At 33.0% G+C, this 22161-nt stretch overlaps 1 long non-coding RNA gene across 27 annotated transcripts in view; it reads left to right on the forward strand.

The window, feature by feature from the left end:
* LOC116248574 (uncharacterized) overlaps positions 1 to 22161 on the forward strand; it is a 67402-nt gene that overhangs the window by 44802 nt on the left and 439 nt on the right. For 25 of the 27 annotated variants that reach the window (XR_007572556.1, XR_007572571.1, XR_007572580.1 and 22 more), the window contains one exon: positions 17182 to 21184. This is a non-coding gene — a long non-coding RNA (uncharacterized LOC116248574). Of the gene's footprint in view, positions 1 to 17181; positions 21185 to 22161 lie in introns of those variants that run through there. The other 2 variants (XR_007572568.1, XR_007572564.1) reach the window with 1 other exon arrangement.

The raw sequence follows: 22161 nt of genomic DNA on the forward strand, positions 1-22161 counted from the left end.
TTTTAGATCAGTTAAGACCACTGATTAAAGTTCAACAATTTTGAGATCGGATAAGGCCACCAATCGAAGTTCAACAAATTTTCAAATCAAATAAGCCCCTTGATCGAAGTTCAACGATTTGATCAAATAAGACCACCGATCAAAGCTCGACAATTTTTCGATCAGATATGACAACTGATCGAAGTTAAACAATTTTCAGATCAATTAAGACCACTGATCAAAGTTCAACAATTTTCAGATCAGATAAGGCCACCGATCGAAGTTCCCACTGATCGAAGCTCAACAATTTGATCAGATAAGACCACTGATCGAAGTTCAACAATTTTCAGAACATATCAGACCATTGTTCAAAGTTCAACAATTTCATCAAATAAGACCACTGATCGAACCACTGAACAAAGTTCAACAATTTTCAGATGATGTTAGACCACTGATTGAAGTTCAATAATTTTTAGATCAGACAAGACCGCTGATCGAAGTTCAACAATTTTAGGATTCGATAAGGCCACTAGTCGAAGTTCAACAATTTTCGTATTAGTTAAGACTACTGATCAAAGGTCAACAATTTTCAGATCAAATAAGGCCACCGATTGAAGTTCAACAAATTTTCAAATCAGATATGCCCACTGATTGAAAACCAACAATTTGATCAGATAAGACCACTGATCGATGTTCTACAATTTTCAGATTAGATCGTATCACTGATCAAAGTTCAATAATTTTTAGATTAGATAAGACCACTGATCAAAGTTCAACAATTTTTATATCAGATCAGACCACTGATCAAAGTTCAACAATTTTCACATCATACCACTGATTGAAGTTCAACAATTTTTCAATCAGATAGGAAAATTGATCGAAGTTCAACAATTTTTAGATGAGTTAAGACCACTGATTAAAGTTCAACAATTTTCAGATCGGATAAGGCCACCGATCGAAGTTCAACAAATTTTCAAATCAAATAAGCCCCTTGATCGAAGTTCAACGATTTGATCAAATAAGACCACCGATCAAAGTTCGACAATTTTTCGATCAGATATGACAACTGATCGAAGTTAAACAATTTTCAGATCAATTAAGACCACTGATCAAAGTTCAACAATTTTCAGATCAGATAAGGCCACCGATCGAAGTTCCCACTGATCGAAGCTCAACAATTTGATCAGATAAGACCACTGATCGAAGTTCAACAATTTTCAGAACATATCAGACCATTGATCAAAGTTCAACAATTTCATCAAATAAGACCACTGATCGAACCACTGAACAAAGTTCAACAAATTTCAGATGATGTTAGACCACTGATTGAAGTTCAATAATTTTTAGATCAGACAAGACCGCTGATCGAAGTTCAACAATTTTAGGATTTGATAAGACCACTAGTCGAAGTTCAACAATTTTCGTATTAGTTAAGACTACTGATCAAAGGTCAACAATTTTCAAATCAAATAAGGCCACCGATTGAAGTTCAACAAATTTTCAAATCAGATATGCCCACTGATTGAAAACCAACAATTTGATAAGATAAGACCACTGATCGATATTCAACAATTTTCAGATTAGATCGTATCACTGATCAAAGTTCAATAATTTTTAGATCAGAAAGACCACTGATCAAAGTTCAACAATTTTTATATCGGATCAGACCACTGATCAAAGTTCAACAATTTTCACATCATACCACTGATTGAAGTTCAACAATTTTTCAATCAGATAGGAAAATTGATCGAAGTTCAAGAATTTTTAGATCAGTTAAGACCACTGATTAAAGTTCAACAATTTTCAGATCGGATAAGGCCACCGATCGAAGTTCAACAATTTTTCGATCAGATATGACAACTGATCGAAGTTAAACAATTTTCAGATCAATTAAGACCACCGATCAAAGTTCAACAATTTTTCGATCAGATATGACAACTGATCGAAGTTAAACAATTTTCAGATCGGATAAGGCCACCGATCGAAGTTCAACAATTTTTCGATCAGATATGACAACTGATCGAAGTTAAACAATTTTCAGATCAATTAAGACCACCGATCAAAGTTCAACAATTTTTCATTCAGATAGGAAAATTGATCGAAGTTTAACAATTTTCGTATTAGTTAAGACTACTGATCAAAGGTCAACAATTTTCAGATCAAATATGGCCACCGATTGAAGTTCAACAAATTTTCAAATCAGATATGCCCACTGATTGAAAACCAACAATTTGATCAGATAAGACCACTGATCGATGTTCAACAATTTTCAGATTAGATCGTATCACTGATCAAAGTTCAATAATTTTTAGATTAGATAAGACCACTGATCAAAGTTCAACAATTTTTATATCAGATCAGACCACTGATCAAAGTTCAACAATTTTCACATCATACCACTGATTGAAGTTCAACAATTTTTCAATCAGAAAGGAAAATTGATCGAAGTTCAACAATTTTTAGATCAGTTACGACCACTGATTAAAGTTCAACAATTTTGAGATCGGATAAGGCCACCGATCAAAGTTCAACAAATTTTCAAATCAAATAAGCCCCTTGATCGAAGTTCAACGATTTGATCAAATAAGACCACCGATCAAAGTTCGACAATTTTTCGATCAGATAAGACCACCGATCAAAGTTCAACAATTTTTCGATCAGATATGACAACTGATCGAAGTTAAACAGTTTTCAGATCAATTAACACCACCGATCGAAGTTCAACAATTTTTCGATCAGATATGACAACTGATCGAAGTTAAACAATTTTCAGATCAATTAAGACCACTGATCAAAGTTCAATAATTTTCAGATCAGATAAGGCCACCGATCGAAGTTCCCACTGATCAAAGCTCTACAATTTGATCAGATAAGACCACTGATCGAAGTTCAACAATTTTCAGAACATATCAGACCATTGATCAAAGTTAGATAAGACCACTGATCAAAGTTCAACAATTTTTATATCAGATCAGACCACTGATCAAAGTTCAACAATTTTCACATCATACCACTGATTGAAGTTCAACAATTTTTCAATCAGAAAGGAAAATTGATCGAAGTTCAACAATTTTTAGATCAGTTACGACCACTGATTAAAGTTCAACAATTTTGAGATCGGATAAGGCCACCGATCGAAGTTCAACAAATTTTCAAATCAAATAAGCCCCTTGATCGAAGTTCAACGATTTGATCAAATAAGACCACCGATCAAAGTTCGACAATTTTTCGATCAGATATGACAACTGATCGAAGTTAAACAATTTTCAGATCAATTAAGACCACTGATCAAAGTTCAACAATTTTCAGATCAGATAAGGCCACCGATCGAAGTTCCCACTGATCGAAGCTCAACAATTTGAACAGATAAGACCACTGATCGAAGTTCAACAATTTTCAGAACATATCAGACCATTGATCAAAGTTCAACAATTTCATCAAATAAGACCACTGATCGAACCACTGAACAAAGTTCAACAATTTTCAGATGATGTTAGACCACTGATTGAAGTTCAATAATTTTTAGATCAGACAAGACCGCTGATCGAAGTTCAACAATTTTAGGATTTGATAAGACCACTAGTCGAAGTTTAACAATTTTCGTATTAGTTAAGACTACTGATCAAAGGTCAACAATTTTCAGATCAAATATGGCCACCGATTGAAATTCAACAAATTTTCAAATCAGACATGCCCACTGATTGAAAACCAACAATTTGATAAGATAAGACCACTGATCGATATTCAACAATTTTCAGATTAGATCGTATCACTGATCAAAGTTCAATAATTTATAGATTAGATAAGACCACTGATCAAAGTTCAACAATTTTTATATCAGATCAGACCACTGATCAAAGTTCAACAATTTTCACATCATACCACTGATTGAACTTCAACAATTTTTCAATCAGATAGGAAAATTGATCGAAGTTCAACAATTTTTAGATCAGTTAGGACCACTGATTAAAGTTCAACAATTTTCAGATCGGATAAGGCCACCGATCGAAGTTCAACAAATTTTCAAATCAAATATGCCCCTTGATCGAAGTTCAACGATTTGATCAAATAAGACCACCGATCGAAGTTCGACAATTTTTCGATCAGATATGACAACTGATCGAAGTTAAACAATTTTCAGATCAATTAAGACCACTGATCAAAGTTCAACAATTTTCAGATCAGATAAGGCCACCGATCGAAGTTCCCACTGATCGAAGCTCAACAATTTGATCAGAAAAGACCACTGATCGAAGTTCAACAATTTTCAGAACATATCAGACCATTGATCAAAGTTCAACAATTTCATCAAATAAGACCACTGATCGAACCACTGAACAAAGTTCAACAATTTTCAGATCAAGTTAGACTATTTATTGAAGTTCAATAATTTTTAGATCAGACAAGACCGCTGATCGAAGTTCAACAATTTTAGGATTCGATAAGACCACTAGTCGAAGTTCAACAATTTTCGTATTAGTTAAGACTACTGATCAAAGGTCAACAATTTTCAGATCAAATAAGGCCACCGATTGAAGTTCAACAAATTTTCAAATCAGATATGCCCACTGATTGAAAACCAACAATTTGATCAGATAAGGCCACTGATCGATGTTCAACAATTTTCAAATTAGATCGTATCACTGATCAAACTTCAATAATTTTTAGATCAGATAAGACCACTGATCAAAGTTCAACAATTTTTATATCAGATCAGACCACTGATCAAAGTTCAACAATTTTCACATCATACCACTGATTGAAGTTCAACAATTTTTCAATCAGATAGGAAAATTGATCGAAGTTCAACAATTTTTAGATCAGTTAAGACTACTGATTAAAGTTCAACAATTTTGAGATCGGATAAGGCCACCGATCGAAGTTCAACAAATTTTCAAATCAAATAAGCCCCTTGATCGAAGTTCAACGATTTGATCAAATAAGACCACCGATCGAAGTTCGACAATTTTTCGATCAGATATGACAACTGATCGAAGTTAAACAATTTTCAGATCAATTAAGACCACTGATCAAAGTTCAACAATTTTCAGATCAGATAAGGCCACCGATCGAAGTTCCCACTGATCGAAGCTCAACAATTTGATCAGATAAGACCACTGATCGATGTTCAACAATTTTCAGAACATATCAGACCATTGATCAAAGTTCAACAATTTCATCAAATAAGACCACTGATCGAACGACTGAACAAAGTTCAACAATTTTCAGATGATGCTAGACCACTGATTGAAGTTCAATAATTTTTATATCAGACAAGTCCGCTGATCGAAGTTCAATAATTTTAGGATTTGATAAGACCAGTAGTCGAAGTTCAACAATTTTCGTATTAGTTAAGACTACTGATCAAAGGTCAACAATTTTCATATCAAATAAGGCCTCCGATTGAAGTTCAACAAATTTTCAAATCAGATATGCCCACTGATTGAAAACCAACAATTTGATCAGATAAGACCACTGATCGATGTTCAACAATTTTCAGATTAGATCGTATCACTGATCAAAGTTCAATAATTTTTAGATCAGATAAGACCACTCATCAAAGTTCAACAATTTTTATATCAGATCAAACCACTGATCAAAGTTCAACAATTTTCGCATCATACCACTGATTGAAGTTCAACAATTTTTCAATCAGATAGGAAAATTGATCGAAGTTCAACAATTTTTAGATCAGTTAGCACCACTGATTAAAGTTCAACAATTTTTCGATCAGATAAGACCACCGATCAAAGTTCAACAATTTTTCGATCAGATATGACAACTGATCGAAGTTAAACAGTTTTCAGATCAATTAACACCACCGATCGAAGTTCAACAATTTTTCGATCAGATATGACAACTGATCGAAGTTAAACAATTTTCAGATCAATTAAGACCACTGATCAAAGTTCAATAATTTTCAGATCAGATAAGGCCACCGATTGAAGTTCCCACTGATCAAAGCTCAACAATTTGATCAGATAAGACCACTGATCGAAGTTCAACAATTTTCAGAACATATCAGACCATTGATCAAAGTTCAACAATTTCATCAAATAAGACCACTGATCGAACCACTGAACAAAGTTCAACAATTTTCAGATGATGTTAGACCACTGATTGAAGTTCAATAATTTTTTCATCAGACAAGACCGCTGATCGAAGTTCAACAATTTTAGGATTCGATAAGGCCACTAGTCGAAGTTCAATAATTTTCGTATTAGTTAAGACTACTGATCAAAGGTCAACAATTTTCAGATCAAATAAGGCCACCGATTGAAGTTCAACAAATTTTCAAATCAGATATGCCCACTGATTGAAAACCAACAATTTGATCAGAGAAGACCACTGATCGATGTTCAACAATTTTCAGATTAGATCGTATCACTGATCAAAGTTCAATAATTTTTAGATCAGATAAGACCACTGATCAAAGTTCAACAATTTTTATATCAGATCAGACCACTGATCAAAGTTCAACAATTTTCACATCATACCACTGATTGAAGTTCAACAATTTTTCAATCAGATAGGAAAATTGATCGAAGTTCAACAATTTTTAGATGAGTTAAGACCACTGATTAAAGTTCAACAATTTTCAGATCGGATAAGGCCACCGATCGTAGTTCAACAAATTTTCAATTCAAATAAGCCCCTTGATCGAAGTTCAACAATTTGATCAAATAAGACCACCGATCAATGTTCGACAATTTTTCCATGAGATATGACAACTGATCGAAGTTAAACAATTTTCAGATCAATTAAGACTACTGATCAAAGTTCAACAATTTTCACATCAGATAAGGCCACCGATCGAAGTTCCCACTGATCGAAGCTCAACAATTTGATCAGAAAAGACCACTGATCGAAGTTCAACAATTTTCAGAACATATCAGACCATTGATCAAAGTTCAACAATTTCATCAAATAAGACCACTGATCGAACCACTGAACAAAGTTCAACAATTTTCAGATGATGTTAAACCACTTATTGAAGTTCAATAATTTTTAGATCAGACAAGACCGCTGATCGAAGTTCAAAAATTTTAGGATTTGATAAGACCACTAGTCGAAGTTCAACAATTTTCGTATTAGTTAAGACTACTGATCAAAGGTCAACAATTTTCAGATCAAATAAGGCCACCGATTGAAGTTCAACAAATTTTCAAATCAGATATGCCCACTGATTGAAAACCAACAATTTGATAAGATAAGACCACTGATCGATATTCAACAATTTTCAGATTAGATCGTATCACTGATCAAAGTTCAATAATTTTTAGATCAGATAATACCACTGATCAAAGTTCAACAATTTTTATATCAGATCAGACCACTGATCAAAGTTCAACAATTTTCACATCATACCACTGATTGAAGTTCAACAATTTTTCAATCAGATAGGAAAATTGATCGAAGTTCAACAATTTTTAGATCAGTTAAGACCACTGATTAAAGTTCAACAATTTTCAGATCGGATAAGGCCACCGATCGAAGTTCAACAAATTTTCAAATCAAATAAGCCCCTTGATCGAAGTTCAACGATTTGATCAAATAAGACCACCGGTCGAAGTTCGACAATTTTTCGATCAGATATGACAACTGATCGAAGTTAAACAATTTTCAGATCAACTAAGACCACTGATCAAAGTTCAACAATTTTCAGATCAGATAAGGCCACCGATCGAAGTTCCCACTGATCGAAGCTCAACAATTTGATCAGATAAGACCACTGATCGAAGTTCAACAATTTTCAGAACATATCAGACCATTGATCAAAGTTCAACAATTTCATCAAATAAGACCACTGATCGAACCACTGAACAAAGTTCAACAATTTTCAGATGATGTTAGACCACTGATTGAAGTTCAATAATTTTTAGATCAGACAAGACCGCTGATCGAAGTTCAACAATTTTAGGATTCGATAAGACCACTAGTCGAAGTTTAACAATTTTCGTATTAGTGAAGACTACTGATCAAAGGTCAACAATTTTCAGATCAAATAAGGCCACCGATTGAAGTTCAACAAATTTTCAAATCAGATATGCCCACTGATTGAAAACCAACAATTTGATAAGATAAGACCACTGATCGATGTTCAACAATTTTCAGATTAGATCGTATCACAGATCAAAGTTCTATAATTTTTAGATCAGATAAGACCACTTATCAAAGTTCAACAATTTTTATATCAGATCAGACCACTGATCAAAGTTCAACAATTTTCACATCATACCACTGATTGAAGTTCAACAATTTCTCAATCAGATAGGAAAATTGATCGAAGTTCAACAATTTTTAGATCAGTTAGGACCACTGATTAAAGTTCAACAATTTTCAGATCGGATAAGGCCACCGATCGAAGTTCAACAAATTTTCAAATCAAATAAGCCCCTTGATCGAAGTTCAACGATTTGATCAAATAAGACCACCGATCAAAGTTAAACAATTTTTCGATCAGATATGACAACTGATCGAAGTTAAACAATTTTCAGATCAATTAAGACCACTGATCAAAGTTCAACAATTTTCAGATCAGATAAGGCCACCGATCGAAGTTCGCACTGATCGAAGCTCAACAATTTGATCAGATAAGACCACTGATCGAAGTTCAACAATTTTCAGAACATATCAGACCATTGATCAAAGTTCAACAATTTGATCAAATAAGACGACTGATCGAACCACTGAACAAAGTTCAACAATTTTCAGATGATGTTAGACCACTGATTGAAGTTCAATAATTTTTAGATCAGACAAGACCGCTGATCGATGTTCAACAATTTTAGGATTCGATAAGACCACTAGTCGAAGTTCAACAATTTTCGTATTAGTTAAGACTACTGATCAAAGGTCAACAATTTTCAGATCAAATAAGGCCACCGATTGAAGTTCAACAAATTTTCAAATCAGATATGCCCACTGATTGAAAACCAACAATTTGATCAGATAAGGCCACTGATCGATGTTCAACAATTTTCAAATTAGATCGTATCACTGATCAAACTTCAATAATTTTTAGATCAGATAAGACCACTGATCAAAGTTCAACAATTTTTATATCAGATCAGACCACTGATCAAAGTTCAACAATTTTCACATCATACCACTGATTGAAGTTCAACAATTTTTCAATCAGATAGGAAAATTGATCGAAGTTCAACAATTTTTAGATCAGTTAAGACCACTGATTAAAGTTCAACAATTTTGAGATCGGATAAGGCCACCGATCGAAGTTCAACAAATTTTCAAATCAAATAAGCCCCTTGATCGAAGTTCAACAATTTGATCAAATAAGACCACCGATCAAAGTTCAACAATTTTTCGATCAGATATGACAACTGATCGAAGTTAAACAATTTTCAGATCAGATATGACAACTGATCGAAGTTAAACAATTTTCAGATCAATTAAGACCACTGATCAAAGTTCAAAATTTTCAGATCAGATAAAGCCACCGATCGAAGTTCCCACTGATCGAAGCTCAACAATTTGATTAGATAAGACCACTGATCGAAGTTCAACAATTTTCAGAACATATCAGACCATTGATCAAAGTTCAACAATTTCATCAAATAAGACCACTGATCGAACCACTGAACAAAGTTCAACAATTTTCAGATCATGTTAGACCACTGATTGAAGTTCAATAATTTTTAGATCAGACAAGAACGCTGATTGAAGTTCAACAATTTTAGGATTCAATAAGACCACTAGTCGAAATTCAACAATTTTCATATTAGTTAAGACTACTGATCAAAGGTCAACAATTTTCAGATCAAATAAGGTCACCGATTGAAGTTCGACAAATTTTCAAATCAGATATGCCCACTTATTGAAAACCAACAATTTGATCAGATAAGACCACTGATCGATGTTCCACAATTTTCAGATTGGATCATATCACTGATCAAAGTTCAACAATTTTTATATCAGATCAGACCACTGATCAAAGTTCAACAATTTTCACATCATACCAGTGATTGAAGTTCAACAATTTTTCAATCAGATAGGAAAATTGATCGAAGTTCAACAATTTTTAGATCAGTTAAGACCACTGATTAAAGTTCAACAATTTTCAGATCGGATAAGGCCACCGATCGAAGTTCAACAAATTTTCAAATCAAATAAGCCCCTTGATCGAAGTTCAACAATTTGATCAAATAAGACCACCGATCAAAGTTCAACAATTTTTCGATCAGATATGACAACTGATCGAAGTTAAACAATTTTCAGATCAATTAAGACCACTGATCAAAGTTCAACAATTTTCAGATCAGATAAGGCCACCGATCGAAGTTCCCACTGATCGAAGCTCAACAATTTGATCAGATAAGACCACTGATCGAAGTTCAACAATTTTCAGAACATATCAGACCATTGATCAAAGTTCAACAATTTGATCAAATAAGACCACTGATCGAACCACTGAACAAAGTTGAACAATTTTCAGATCATGTTATACCACTGATTGAAGTTCAATAATTTTTAGATCAGACAAGACCGCTGATCGAAGTTCAACAATTTTAGGATTCGATAAGACCACTAGTCGAAGTTCAACAATTTTCGTATTAGTTAAGACTACTGATCAAAGGTCAACAATTTTCAGATCAAATAAGGCCACCAATTGAAGTTCAACAAATTTTCAAATCAGATATGCCACTGATTGAAAATCAAAAATTTGGTCAGATAAGACCACTGATCGATGTTCAACAATTTTCAGATTAGATCATACGACTGATCAAAGTTTAATAATTTTTAGATCAGATAAGACCACTGATCAAAGTTCAACAATTTTTAGATCAGATCAGACCACTGATGAAAGTTCAACAATTTTCAAATCATGTTAGAAGACCACAAATTGAAGTTCAACAATTTTTCAATCAGATATGAAAATTGATCGAAGTTTAACAAATTTTCAAGTCAGACAAGACCCCTGATCGAAGCTCAACAATTTGATCAGATAAGACCACTGATTGAAGTTCAACAATTTTTAGAACAAATCGGACCATTGATCAAAGTTTAGCAATTTGATCAGATAAGACCTCTGATCGAAGTTCAACAATTTTCAGAACAGATCATACCACTGATCAAAGTCCAACAATTTGATCAGATAAGACCATTGTTCGAGGTTCAATAATTTTTAGTTCAGATCAGACCACTGACCAAAGTTCAACAATTTTCAGATCAGGTTGGACCACTGATTGAAGTTGAACAATTTTTAGATCAAATAAGACAACTGATCGAAGTTCAACATTTTTGCGATCATATTTGACAACTGATCGAAGTTCAACAATTTTCAGATCTGTTAAGACCACTGATCAATATTCAACAATTTTCAGATCAAATAAGACCACTGATTGAAGTTCAACAAATTTTCAAATCAGATATGCCTAGTGATGGAAGCTCAACAATTTGATCAGATAAGATATTGATCGAAGTTTAACAATTTTCAGATCAGATCAGACCACTTATCATAGTTCAATAATTTTTAGATCAGATAAGCCAAGTAATCCAAGTTCAATAATTTTCAGACCAGATAAGACCATTAATCGAAGTTTAACAATTTTCAGATCAGATTAGACCATTGATCGAAGTTCAGCAATTTTCAGATCAAATAAAGACCGCTGATCGAAGTTCAGCAACTTTTATATTAGATAAGACCACTGATCAAAGTTCAACTATTTTTAGATCAGATAAGACTACTCATCAATGTTCAGCAATTTTTAGATCAGATATGACCACTTTTCAAAGTTCTACAATTTTTAAGTCAGAGAGGACAACTGATCGAAGTTCGACAATTTTCAGATAATATAAGACCGCTGATCAGATATGACCATTGATCGAAATTCAACAATTTTCAGATCAGATAGGACCATTGATCGAAGTTCAACAATTTTTATATCAGATAAGTACACTTGTCAAAGTTCCACAATTTTTAGATTGGAGAGGACAACTGATCGAAGTTCAACAATTTTCAGGTCATATAAGACCATTGATCTAAGTTCAACAAATTTCAGATCAGTTAAGGCCACTTATCAAAGTTCCATAATTTTTTATCAGAGAGGACAACTGATCGAAGTTCTACAATTTTCAGATAATATAAGACTTTCAGATCAGATGTGACCATTGATCGAAATTCAACAATTTTTAGATCAGATAAGACCATTGATCGAAGTTCAACAATTTTCATATCAGATAAGTACACTGATCAAAGTTCCACAATTTTTAGATTAGAGATGACAACTGATCGAAGTTCGACAATTTTCAGATAATATAGGATTAATCGAAGTTCAAAAATTTTGACATCAAATAAGGCCAATGATCAAAGTTCAACAATTTTTGAACTGAATAAGACCATTGATCGAAGTTCAACAATTTTCGTATCAGATAAGACCACTGATTTAGACTCACAGATATATTTCACATCCAACAATTTCTACTTCAGGTGAGATCAATGATCTATATCCATAACTAGATCCACATGTGAAGGTAGAATCACTTTTCATGAAATCGCCTTTTGGATTTTTCTAAAGGATTTTCTTTTCTTTTTAAGAGTAGAAAAGTCTTTTTGTCTTTTAAACGATTTCTGACACCCATTCATGAGTGTAGAGTGAGTAATTTCATGTTTCACCTTTTAACGTTCCACCCGCCCTCCACATACATGTCAGTGGTATTTTGAAGAGATATACCTAAGATTGCTAAAAACTAATTCAAAAATGGGATTTTATGAAAACTCATATATAACTTTCAAAGCATTTTAGAAATTGATTTTTGTGTCTTTTATTGGAAAATTGGGGTAAATTTATTAGATCGATTTATAAAACTCCACTACATATTTTTGAATTTGTGAAAAGTAATGCTCTTTTTTATACTTTTTTTTTTATACTTTTATGACTTCTCTTCTCAATAATTGCAATCTTTTTTTTTTAATTTATCTTTCTATTGAAATTTTTCTTGGATTTTCTTCAACATCTTTCACATTTTTTGCCCATGATTCTATATTACCTTTGGTTGAAAATTTGTATGTTTTTCTCAAGCATTGGTCTCGTAATCTTTTGTAGGATTTTTCTTAATTTCTTAAATATTTTTTTGAATGTTTCTCTAGAAAATGCAAATTTTTACCACTGCTTGTATAATTGTGTGGGAATTTTTCAAATTTTCAAAGATCTTTTAAATGTATGCGAATGTCTATTAAATGCCTTGTGCACCTTTCTTGTCTTTGATAAATTACTGGAAATTTTCTTGTCATTTTTTATTATTTTCTTGGCTTGCGAAAGTTTTCTCATAAATTTTGGAAAGTTCTCTTTTAAATATTTATTGTCAATGTTGAGAAAACTCTTGTGGATTCTTGTGCATATTTATGTGCCCATGAAATCAATTGGGAGCATGGATGAATCTGTAGGCATGAAATTGGGGATGGCTCGTGCAGGTTCTTGTGTTACTTTGTTATCATGTCCTTGCATTTTTTTTCAATTTTTCAGAGATTTTTCTTTTAAATGTATGCAAATGATTATTAAAAGCCTTGTGCACCTTTCATGTCTTTGATAAATTTCTGGAAATTTTCTTGTCAATTTTTTTTATTTGCTTGGCTTGCGAAAGTTTTCTCATAAATTTTGGAAAGTTCTCTTTTAAATATTTATTGTCAATGTTGAGAAAACTCTTGTGGATTCTTGTGCATATTTATGTGCCCATGAAATCAATTGGGAGCATGGATGAATCTGTAGGCATGAAATTGGGGATGGCTCGTGCAGGTTCTTGTGTTACTTTGTTATCATGTCCTTGCATTTTTTTTCAATTTTTCAGAGATTTTTCTTTTAAATGTATGCAAATGATTATTAAAAGCCTTGTGCACCTTTCATGTCTTTGATAAATTTCTGGAAATTTTCTTGTCAATTTTTTTTATTTGCTTGGCTTGCGAAAGTTTTCTCATAAATTTTGGAAAGTTAATCTTTCACATATTTATGGTAAATGTTGAAAAAACTCTTGTGGACTCTTGTGTGTATTTATGTGCCCATGAAATCAGTTGGGTACATGGATGAATCTGTAGGCTTGAAATTGGGGATGGCTCGTACAGGTTCTTGTATTACTTTGTTATCGTGTCCTTGCATCATGTATTAAAATTTTCTATTTAATATTATGTGAACAGCATAAAGTCTAGAGTTTTAGTTATTTCCTTCTTTCTGACTCGAGGTAAACATTTTTCAGCTTCATCTTGTTTCTCACATCTATTGTCCTATTGGATGCTTTGTGACCATGTTATCTGCACACTTTCCTCATTGGTTTCTTTGTCCCTTATGCTCAAATCTGTGCATGAGTGTTGGTTTTAGTTCAGTCCTATGGAACTTTCCTTCTGCTGTTGAGATTTATGAACACATGTATTTTCCCAAATTGTCTATGTTTTCTTGGGGATAACTTGGTAATTTCAAGTGCAAAAAAATGGAGATTGATTTTTGATAATGCATGAATTTGTATTGACAAAATGGAAATTCTGATAAATTTATGACCAAAGTAAAAAAAAGGTTAAAAACATAATAAAAACCATGACAACTTTTATGTTTGCATAATTGGTTGAAAAAATCAACCTTCACTTATATTTCATGTTCTTCCTTTTACTTCTGATGCAGTTTCAATATCCTCTTGATGTTTTCCATCATAATATTGCTTCTTTTTTTCTGTTCATCAATTTTCATCTTAATCCACATAAATCATCGTCTTTTCTTATTGCTCTTCATTGTCCTACATTTTTCTTTCAAGCAATGGTAGTTGCCTTGATCAAGAAGCTGTGAGGTAGATCCCTAAGCTGAAGTGTTCTTTTTATTTTTCACTCTCGACTACTACTGCATCGTATTAAATATACCGTATTAACCAGTTATAGTAGAGAGCTATGTCTTGTGCACCCAAGGACTGTTGATCTTTATATAATTTCACAAAAAAAGCTTCTTATTAAAAAAAACACATAAAAATAAGTCAGCCATTTAAAACGTGAAGAACACGTTTTTTTTTACAAAAAACACCAGAAAATAGAAAAACGTAAAAAAAATGTGTATAATATGCTTACTCTTTACGTTTTTTTTTGTATTTTTTATGATTTTTATTTGTTTGTAATTTTCAGGATTTATGAAATGTTTTAGCTTTTTTAAAATTTTGCAGAGATTTTTTGTTGAGATATTCCTGAGATATACGACTTTGCCGTATTATACCCGAGAAATTGCTCGCCATATAATACCCGTACACGATATATGTAACAGTGCTTTATTTAATCTTCTACCGATCAAGTCACAAAATCTAGTTCCACAACTACTATCTTTTTTTTTCTTATGATTCTTTTGATAATGCATTCACCATAGAGACTTTGTTTTGGTACAAGAGCCACCTCACCAAGTGGTTGGGCCCTTCGAGTTGAAGGAGGTCAAATATGTTGTGTCTCACATTAGTTGGTATAAAAAAAAAATCAGGTTGTCTATGGCTAAATTGTCATTCCCAGCTGCATTTTGGAATGTTTTCTTTATATCCAAAATTATGCATAAGATGAAAATATCCTATGGTTTCGGATGTCAACATATTCTTTTGATATCTTTTTTGCTGTTTTATGTGGAGTGTCATGAGTTACTTATCAAGAAATGGAAATAAATATCTGATGTTCTATTATATTTTTCCTGTTAGAGCATGGGGAACACATTGTCATTTGACAGGTACACGATCATGTCCACATCTCCAAAGCATTTACTAGCACGTAACTTGATGAACCATAGAAAGTCCTGGTTTAGTTATGTCTGATCAATTTTTGTTGAATACCATGTTGGAACCTTGATTACTGAAATGCTTACATAGGTTTTTATTTTCTGTATCATTTGTTTAAAATTGTTTGCACAAATCCATGCTTTTCAACAGACTGATACTTAAATCTCCTCTATAATCCAGAAGTTTTGGAACTCAAAAAATTTGCTTTTACAAAGATTAGTTAAGGGAAAGCTCAACAGGAGGCTCTATTTTTGGTTTATATTTTGCTTCTTGTTTGGTGTTCTTAACATATTTGGTTGCTTTGTCTTCACTATTTTTTGGGTCATACTATGCTCTTTACTTTTTATGAAGTTGTCCTTGGCTAGTGCGGCTTCTTGTTATTTCATTTCCTTTTCTACTCATTATCATGTCTCACTTGTGTTTATGCTTCCATACAATTTTTCTTTTTTAAGTAGCTGTTTTATAATTATATCTTCTCTTTTTGTTTCTTGAGATTTGACTTGATACTTACCCTTGTTCTGCGGATCCAACTTGGTGCGCGATGTAACTCCAGGCGACATTTCATGGAACACAACCATGTTGTGCCTGGTTCAACGAAAATAATATTTTGCCAATTATGGCTAGCTTACTACTTAAGCTGGTGTTAGTGTCATAAAAGAACTAAAATTTTCTCAGGTATTAGTTTGATAAGGGACCTAAAATGCTCTCAAGTAAAACCAATTTTGAGTTCATCAATTTGTATTGATCTTTACAAACGTACCCAATAATCAGTAGGTCAACTATACTCAATGTAGTTAATTTCTGTAACCTAATTAGTTGGGTGAATGACTTTCTTCTTTATAAGGTAAGGGACCCTTCTATTTATCCACGTAGCTTTTTTCTTTTTCAGGTCAATTTTTGTGAAGGAAAATGGTAAAACTTTAGTGATTTAACAATCGTTTTGACAAAAAATGCTCTTATTGACTTTTAATGGATATTAGAAAAACTTGTGTTTTTAACTATATTGAAAATGTAGGTGTCTTTTGAATATCTGCTTTTTGTGTTTTTGAAACTTTATTAGTATTTTTTGGACAAAGTTTAAGGCAGTCCAGTGATAGGCTCAGATATGAGACTTAGCTTTTGATTTTTTTAAATACTTTGTCAGTTTTACTGACCAATGTTGTTAGAATGAGTTTGAATGAATGGCACTGACGTTTTTTGTTAGAACTTTGTTTAACTCTAGAAGATAACGTTGAAAGGTGTAGACCAATCTTATCATAATTGGCATGAGTGGGCCTCCATGAGCCGATTCAAGTTGACTTTGGCAGTAACCAGTTCCATTCAATGGAAAATTAAAGAATGCCATATGCTGTTTTCCTTAAGCTGTTTATCCATATTTTGACAAAAATGCAAGGCATTGTTTGATCAGTGCGGCATTTCTTTATTCATTTGCTTAAGGAATTCTTGAATCCTCAGTTGAGAAGTGGGTAGATCTTGGAACATCGTGTCTTGGCCTCTTCAGAATGGGAATGAACGCCACCAATCTTTCATACATTGCTCACAGGTACCCTTCTATCTCTACTTTCTAAAAGTCAGAAACTACCCCACAGTATCGAACCATCCTTTTTTTTTGTTTACTTTTGGTAAATTATGAACTTTAGGTAGCTTTGAAACTATTTTGAAGATAATAAAAAGCGATATGAATGAATAGGTTGTGGATTGTAAATGATAGGGATCAGATCAACTCTAGCTTTCTTTTGGTATTGCCTTTGGAAAGTGCTAATAGTGCTACTAGCTTTTCGTGAAGGGCAGTAAGTAGCTCACCAATTTCAGTGCCCAAAATAAAACATTTGATAAGTAATAAAACATTAATTTTCCTGTTAATAGAAGCCATCAAATCCTTCTAAAACTTGTTTGAAGGATCCTTGTCCACAACACATTTATGCTTTTAGTACGGGGGAAGTTCGATCAGAAGGCAGTGATTCTGCCCGACCCTACTATGTGGTGGTTGGAGTTCACTTTGGCTCTCCTTCATGAGTCAAGCCCGTCAAATAGGTCGTAGGCTCGTTTTGCGTAAGAGATAATTATATCTCGGCTCGTCGAGTCCCCATCACAAAACTTGAATGAATGTCGTTTATGCAAGTTAAGTGGGGTCTTGAACTTGTGCAAATCCATGAACAATTTGTTTTTTTCAAGGCCTACGAACAGAACCTTGAAGCACCTTCCAAGGATGTGACAGATCGGTATTACATCTAAGTATCTCATGTATCTGGTTAATCTATTGTCACATAAAATGCATTCTTTGGAACGAAATGTGTTTTATACGTCGGAAATAAGTTCCAAAAAGTGTTGCAAGAAAACCCAATGTTTGAACAAAAAAATCCAAAAGAAAAGGATGGCAAAAAAAATGTGTTTTTTTTTGCGTCACTTTGTATTATTTGCATTTATTCTTAAGAGTTTTAAATTTTTAAAATTTTTCAAAGATTTCTGAAGATTTTCGTTAAAAAGCAACTTTGCCATATTATATGAGATAAAAGACGCGCGGTTTAATTCTTGTGAATGATATTTGTGGGAATGAGTTAATTTGCCATTTGTGAGGTGCATCTTTGCCTCGGCGAGTTGTAGTTTATTTTCTCAAACTGGACAAAATGCGAGAAAAATCATGTTGGTTTAGGGCTCCCATTTTTTCCCCAACCAAGGCTACCCAAATTTCTCAAATAAGAACTGCATGTTATGATACTCTATTCTGATTTTGTCTTAATATTCCGGTCCTATAAATTAATCTGTATTTTCTTAATAATGTTTTCGTTGAGTGACAAAGTACATGAAACTCCGACCTGATTTCTAGAGTTTCATTTGGGCGCAAGGGTATGTTTGATTACCAATTATCTTAAAGTCTTTAATTTTTAGGTGGCAAAAGATTGATGGTGGTGCATCATGCTAAAGATCTTAGGTTAAACTTTACTTTATATTGGCAAACCTGATATGGGATAGAAGAATTTGAATCTAAACTTTAATTAAGGTAATTGAGAGATCAGCCCGCTGGATATACCAAACGTCCAAACAATTAAAAACCATCGCTTTACCCGGGTTTTCTACCAAACCTGACTATTAATATTGTGTTTGACGAAGTGCCCGTGTATTATGAAAAAGTGAGTTGAGGATAGGCTTCGCAATCGGTGAAGTTGATTACTTTAAAGTGCGTTTGTTTCTAGTCTTTTCTTACCAACTGTTCATAAAAAAAAAATCTTTTCTTTCCAACTGATCTTAGAAAAGCCCGTCTTTTTTGGTCCTCTGACTTTATGCATGACAAATCCCTCATATATTGAGGCTTTGTTATTTTGTGTATTTTAGCACAATGTTGTTATGGTTTAATTTTATATATATATTCGACACCTAGTCCAACATGTTTTTAACCATGCGAATGCAATTCCCTTTATTATGGGTTAGTATCTTTTACACGGAGTCCTTAAATCAGATTTAATTGGGTCAGCGTGCAATTTCTTGTACACGGATAAATTGGAAATATTTATGTTAGGCATCAATTTTGCTAAAAAGATAAACCGATTTTGGCGTTTATATAAGGTCTGAGTGTGTATATATAAACTATATATGTTAATGGTGAGTCGTCCCAGCATTTTGACGATGTTTCAGACTAGCTTTTGTAAAAGTGTATATATATATATATATATATATGAGGTATGAAGTGAACAATAATTTGGCCTTATTTTCAAAAAAATATTGTGGATGCCTCGTAAATCAATTTATACACTTTTTATATTTATTCAGCTTACATATTTCAAACAAAGCTCGGCATTTCGACGGGTACATAAGTCTGGATTAGATATGACATACTGGGAATGACATGCTTACCAACCGAATTTAATAAATAAACTTATGTTAGGCCCATTGTTACCGCAGTCCAACCCAATCCGCGTACCAACCGAAGCCCACTCTTAATTTTGACGGGTACATTTCATGTAATGTGTGTAAGATCATCTCCTTATCCTTGAAACCGTATCTGAGACGGTTCCGAGAAGCCCCACTTGCTTACGTAACTTCTATTAGTACATAAGTCTGGATTAGATATGACATACTGGGAATGACATGCTTACCCTTTGTTTCCTGTTTCTAATCTTTTCTTTCCAAATGTTCATCGAAAAAAAAAAATCTTATCTTTCCAACTGAACTTAGAAAACCCTATGATGCCCGTCTTTTTAGGTCTTCTGAATTTATGCATGACCTATCCGCAATTGACAAATGCATCCACGCTTGGGTGATGTAGAATTATGTTTGGAATGACATAACCCATGATTCATCCGTAGATGATGGTTGTGATTTTGGTATTTTTGTGTATTTTAGCACATCGTGTGTTACGGTTTTAATTTTATATATATATATATATATTAGCAGTTTTCAGATCACCATGAAGTGGTATGGTAGCAGTAACAACCTTCTTTTGTCTTTTAGATCAAAGAAATGAATATCAAATAAAAGATTCCTAACTAAAATGGTTAAGCTGCTAGCACTCTGAATCTGAAAATGCTTTCAACTGCTTTTGTAGTTGTATCTGTTATTGGTTGCAGATTAACTATTTCATTTTTTACTGCTTGAGCGTTTGTATGTTATTGCTGACTGTTCTTGCATATTACGTTTTTGTTTTTACATGAGCCGTTCATGGATAGTTGGTGCCACAGCAACTGGGTTATCATTGTTAATGCATGACTAATTGTGATAGTAAGTGCATCCTTAATTCCATCATTGTTTTAGTGGTGTCATTCATGATGAAGAGTTAGCGTCACTGATGACATTTACTGAAGCATGTTGTGCATCACTAAATGCAATTTTCTTGTAGTGAAGTTTTTTGGATGTTTGACAAGTGTCATAAATATTTACAAATTTCTTGAACATAAGTACACATTTTTTTTGGAATTTTTTATAAAATTTTATTCTCCTTATTGATGCTTCATACAATTTTATAGACATTTTTAAAATTAATTTTTAAAATTTATTAAACAAGTTGAAAGTAATAAGTTTGTTATATAGATTTGGGGAAGTCTTGTGAACATTTATCTCTTTATTGATGCTTCATACAATTTTATAGACATTTTTAAATTAATTTTTAAAATTTTTTAAACAAGTTGAAAGTAACAAGTTTGTTATATAGATTTGGCGAAGTCTTGTGAACATTTATGTACTGATGAAAAGTTTATGTTCTTTTAGATTTTCATGATTTTTTTAACCAATCTTTGCGAGACTTTTTAATCTCTTAGATTTTTTTTTTGTTTGAATTACCATCAACATCTATAATGACTTAAATGGATGATTATATATTTTTATCTTGGATGACAATTTCCGTATTTTTCTGAATAAGTACTTCTCTAATTTCTTGTAAAATTTGTACATATTTCCCAAACATATTTGTAGACACTTCTACAATTTTTAGACCGGATAAGACCATTGATCGAACTTTAACAATTTTCAGGTTAGATAAAGACCATTGATCTAGACTCACAAATATATTCAATCCAATAATTTTTTGAGCAAATACGACCATTCATCCTAGCCCACATCAGTATAGTTCGTGAATATGAAGAACTGTACTTTTGGTGCAAGCAGATCACTGATCGAGATCTTTAACTAAATGTAAATCCATTTGTTTTTTTATTAGATGAGACCATTGATGAAGACGCACAACTAGTAACAAATCCTCAATTTTTTTGATTAGATAAGACAATTGATCCAAACTCATAAATAGATCAAAATCTAACAATTTTGGATCACATAAGACCAATGATGAGAGAGTGTGTGAGAGTTACTGAGAGAGGGTGGTGGACTTAATCACAAACCCAGCCATCCTGAATCCTGAAGGCCTGCACCTGAGATGCCAACTAGAATTGAACGTGAGATGTGTTGTCCACGCACCTTAGCTCTAACCATGGACGGAGTTAGAAATTTTTCATGAGATGAGCTACATTATATTTTCAAAATTTTAACAGTAACCAAAATATAATTTTCCAAAATTTTTAATAAGATAAATAAAATTTTTAAAACTTACATATAATATTTAAAAAGAAAATGAGGGTGGGCTAGGGCCCTTGGGTCTAGCCAGCTACACAGCACCAACTTGGCCCAACCCACCACCAAATTGAACTCTAGGAGCAGCAATATAGGTCTAAATAACTAATTAGAGATAACACACATGTAATTGACAGAATTTTGTGGGATTGCATGGACATTTGAGATATATAACCTGTATGTAAATGAAATAAATTTGTGATACAGTTTGAGAAACTGCCTACACAAGTAGCTCTTCCACTAGCTCGAATAAGTTGTGTTTCATAGCCTGGGATCTTAGATCCAAGGCCGATTTTAAATCTACATTTGGTTAAATCCAACTTAAACAAGAATGGATTTCTCTATTAAGGATTTTGAATGTGTTACTTTGTGAAAACA

The sequence above is a fragment of the Nymphaea colorata genome, chromosome 2 (assembly GCF_008831285.2).
Source record: "Nymphaea colorata isolate Beijing-Zhang1983 chromosome 2, ASM883128v2, whole genome shotgun sequence".
In the NCBI taxonomy this organism is placed as follows: domain Eukaryota; kingdom Viridiplantae; phylum Streptophyta; class Magnoliopsida; order Nymphaeales; family Nymphaeaceae; genus Nymphaea; species Nymphaea colorata.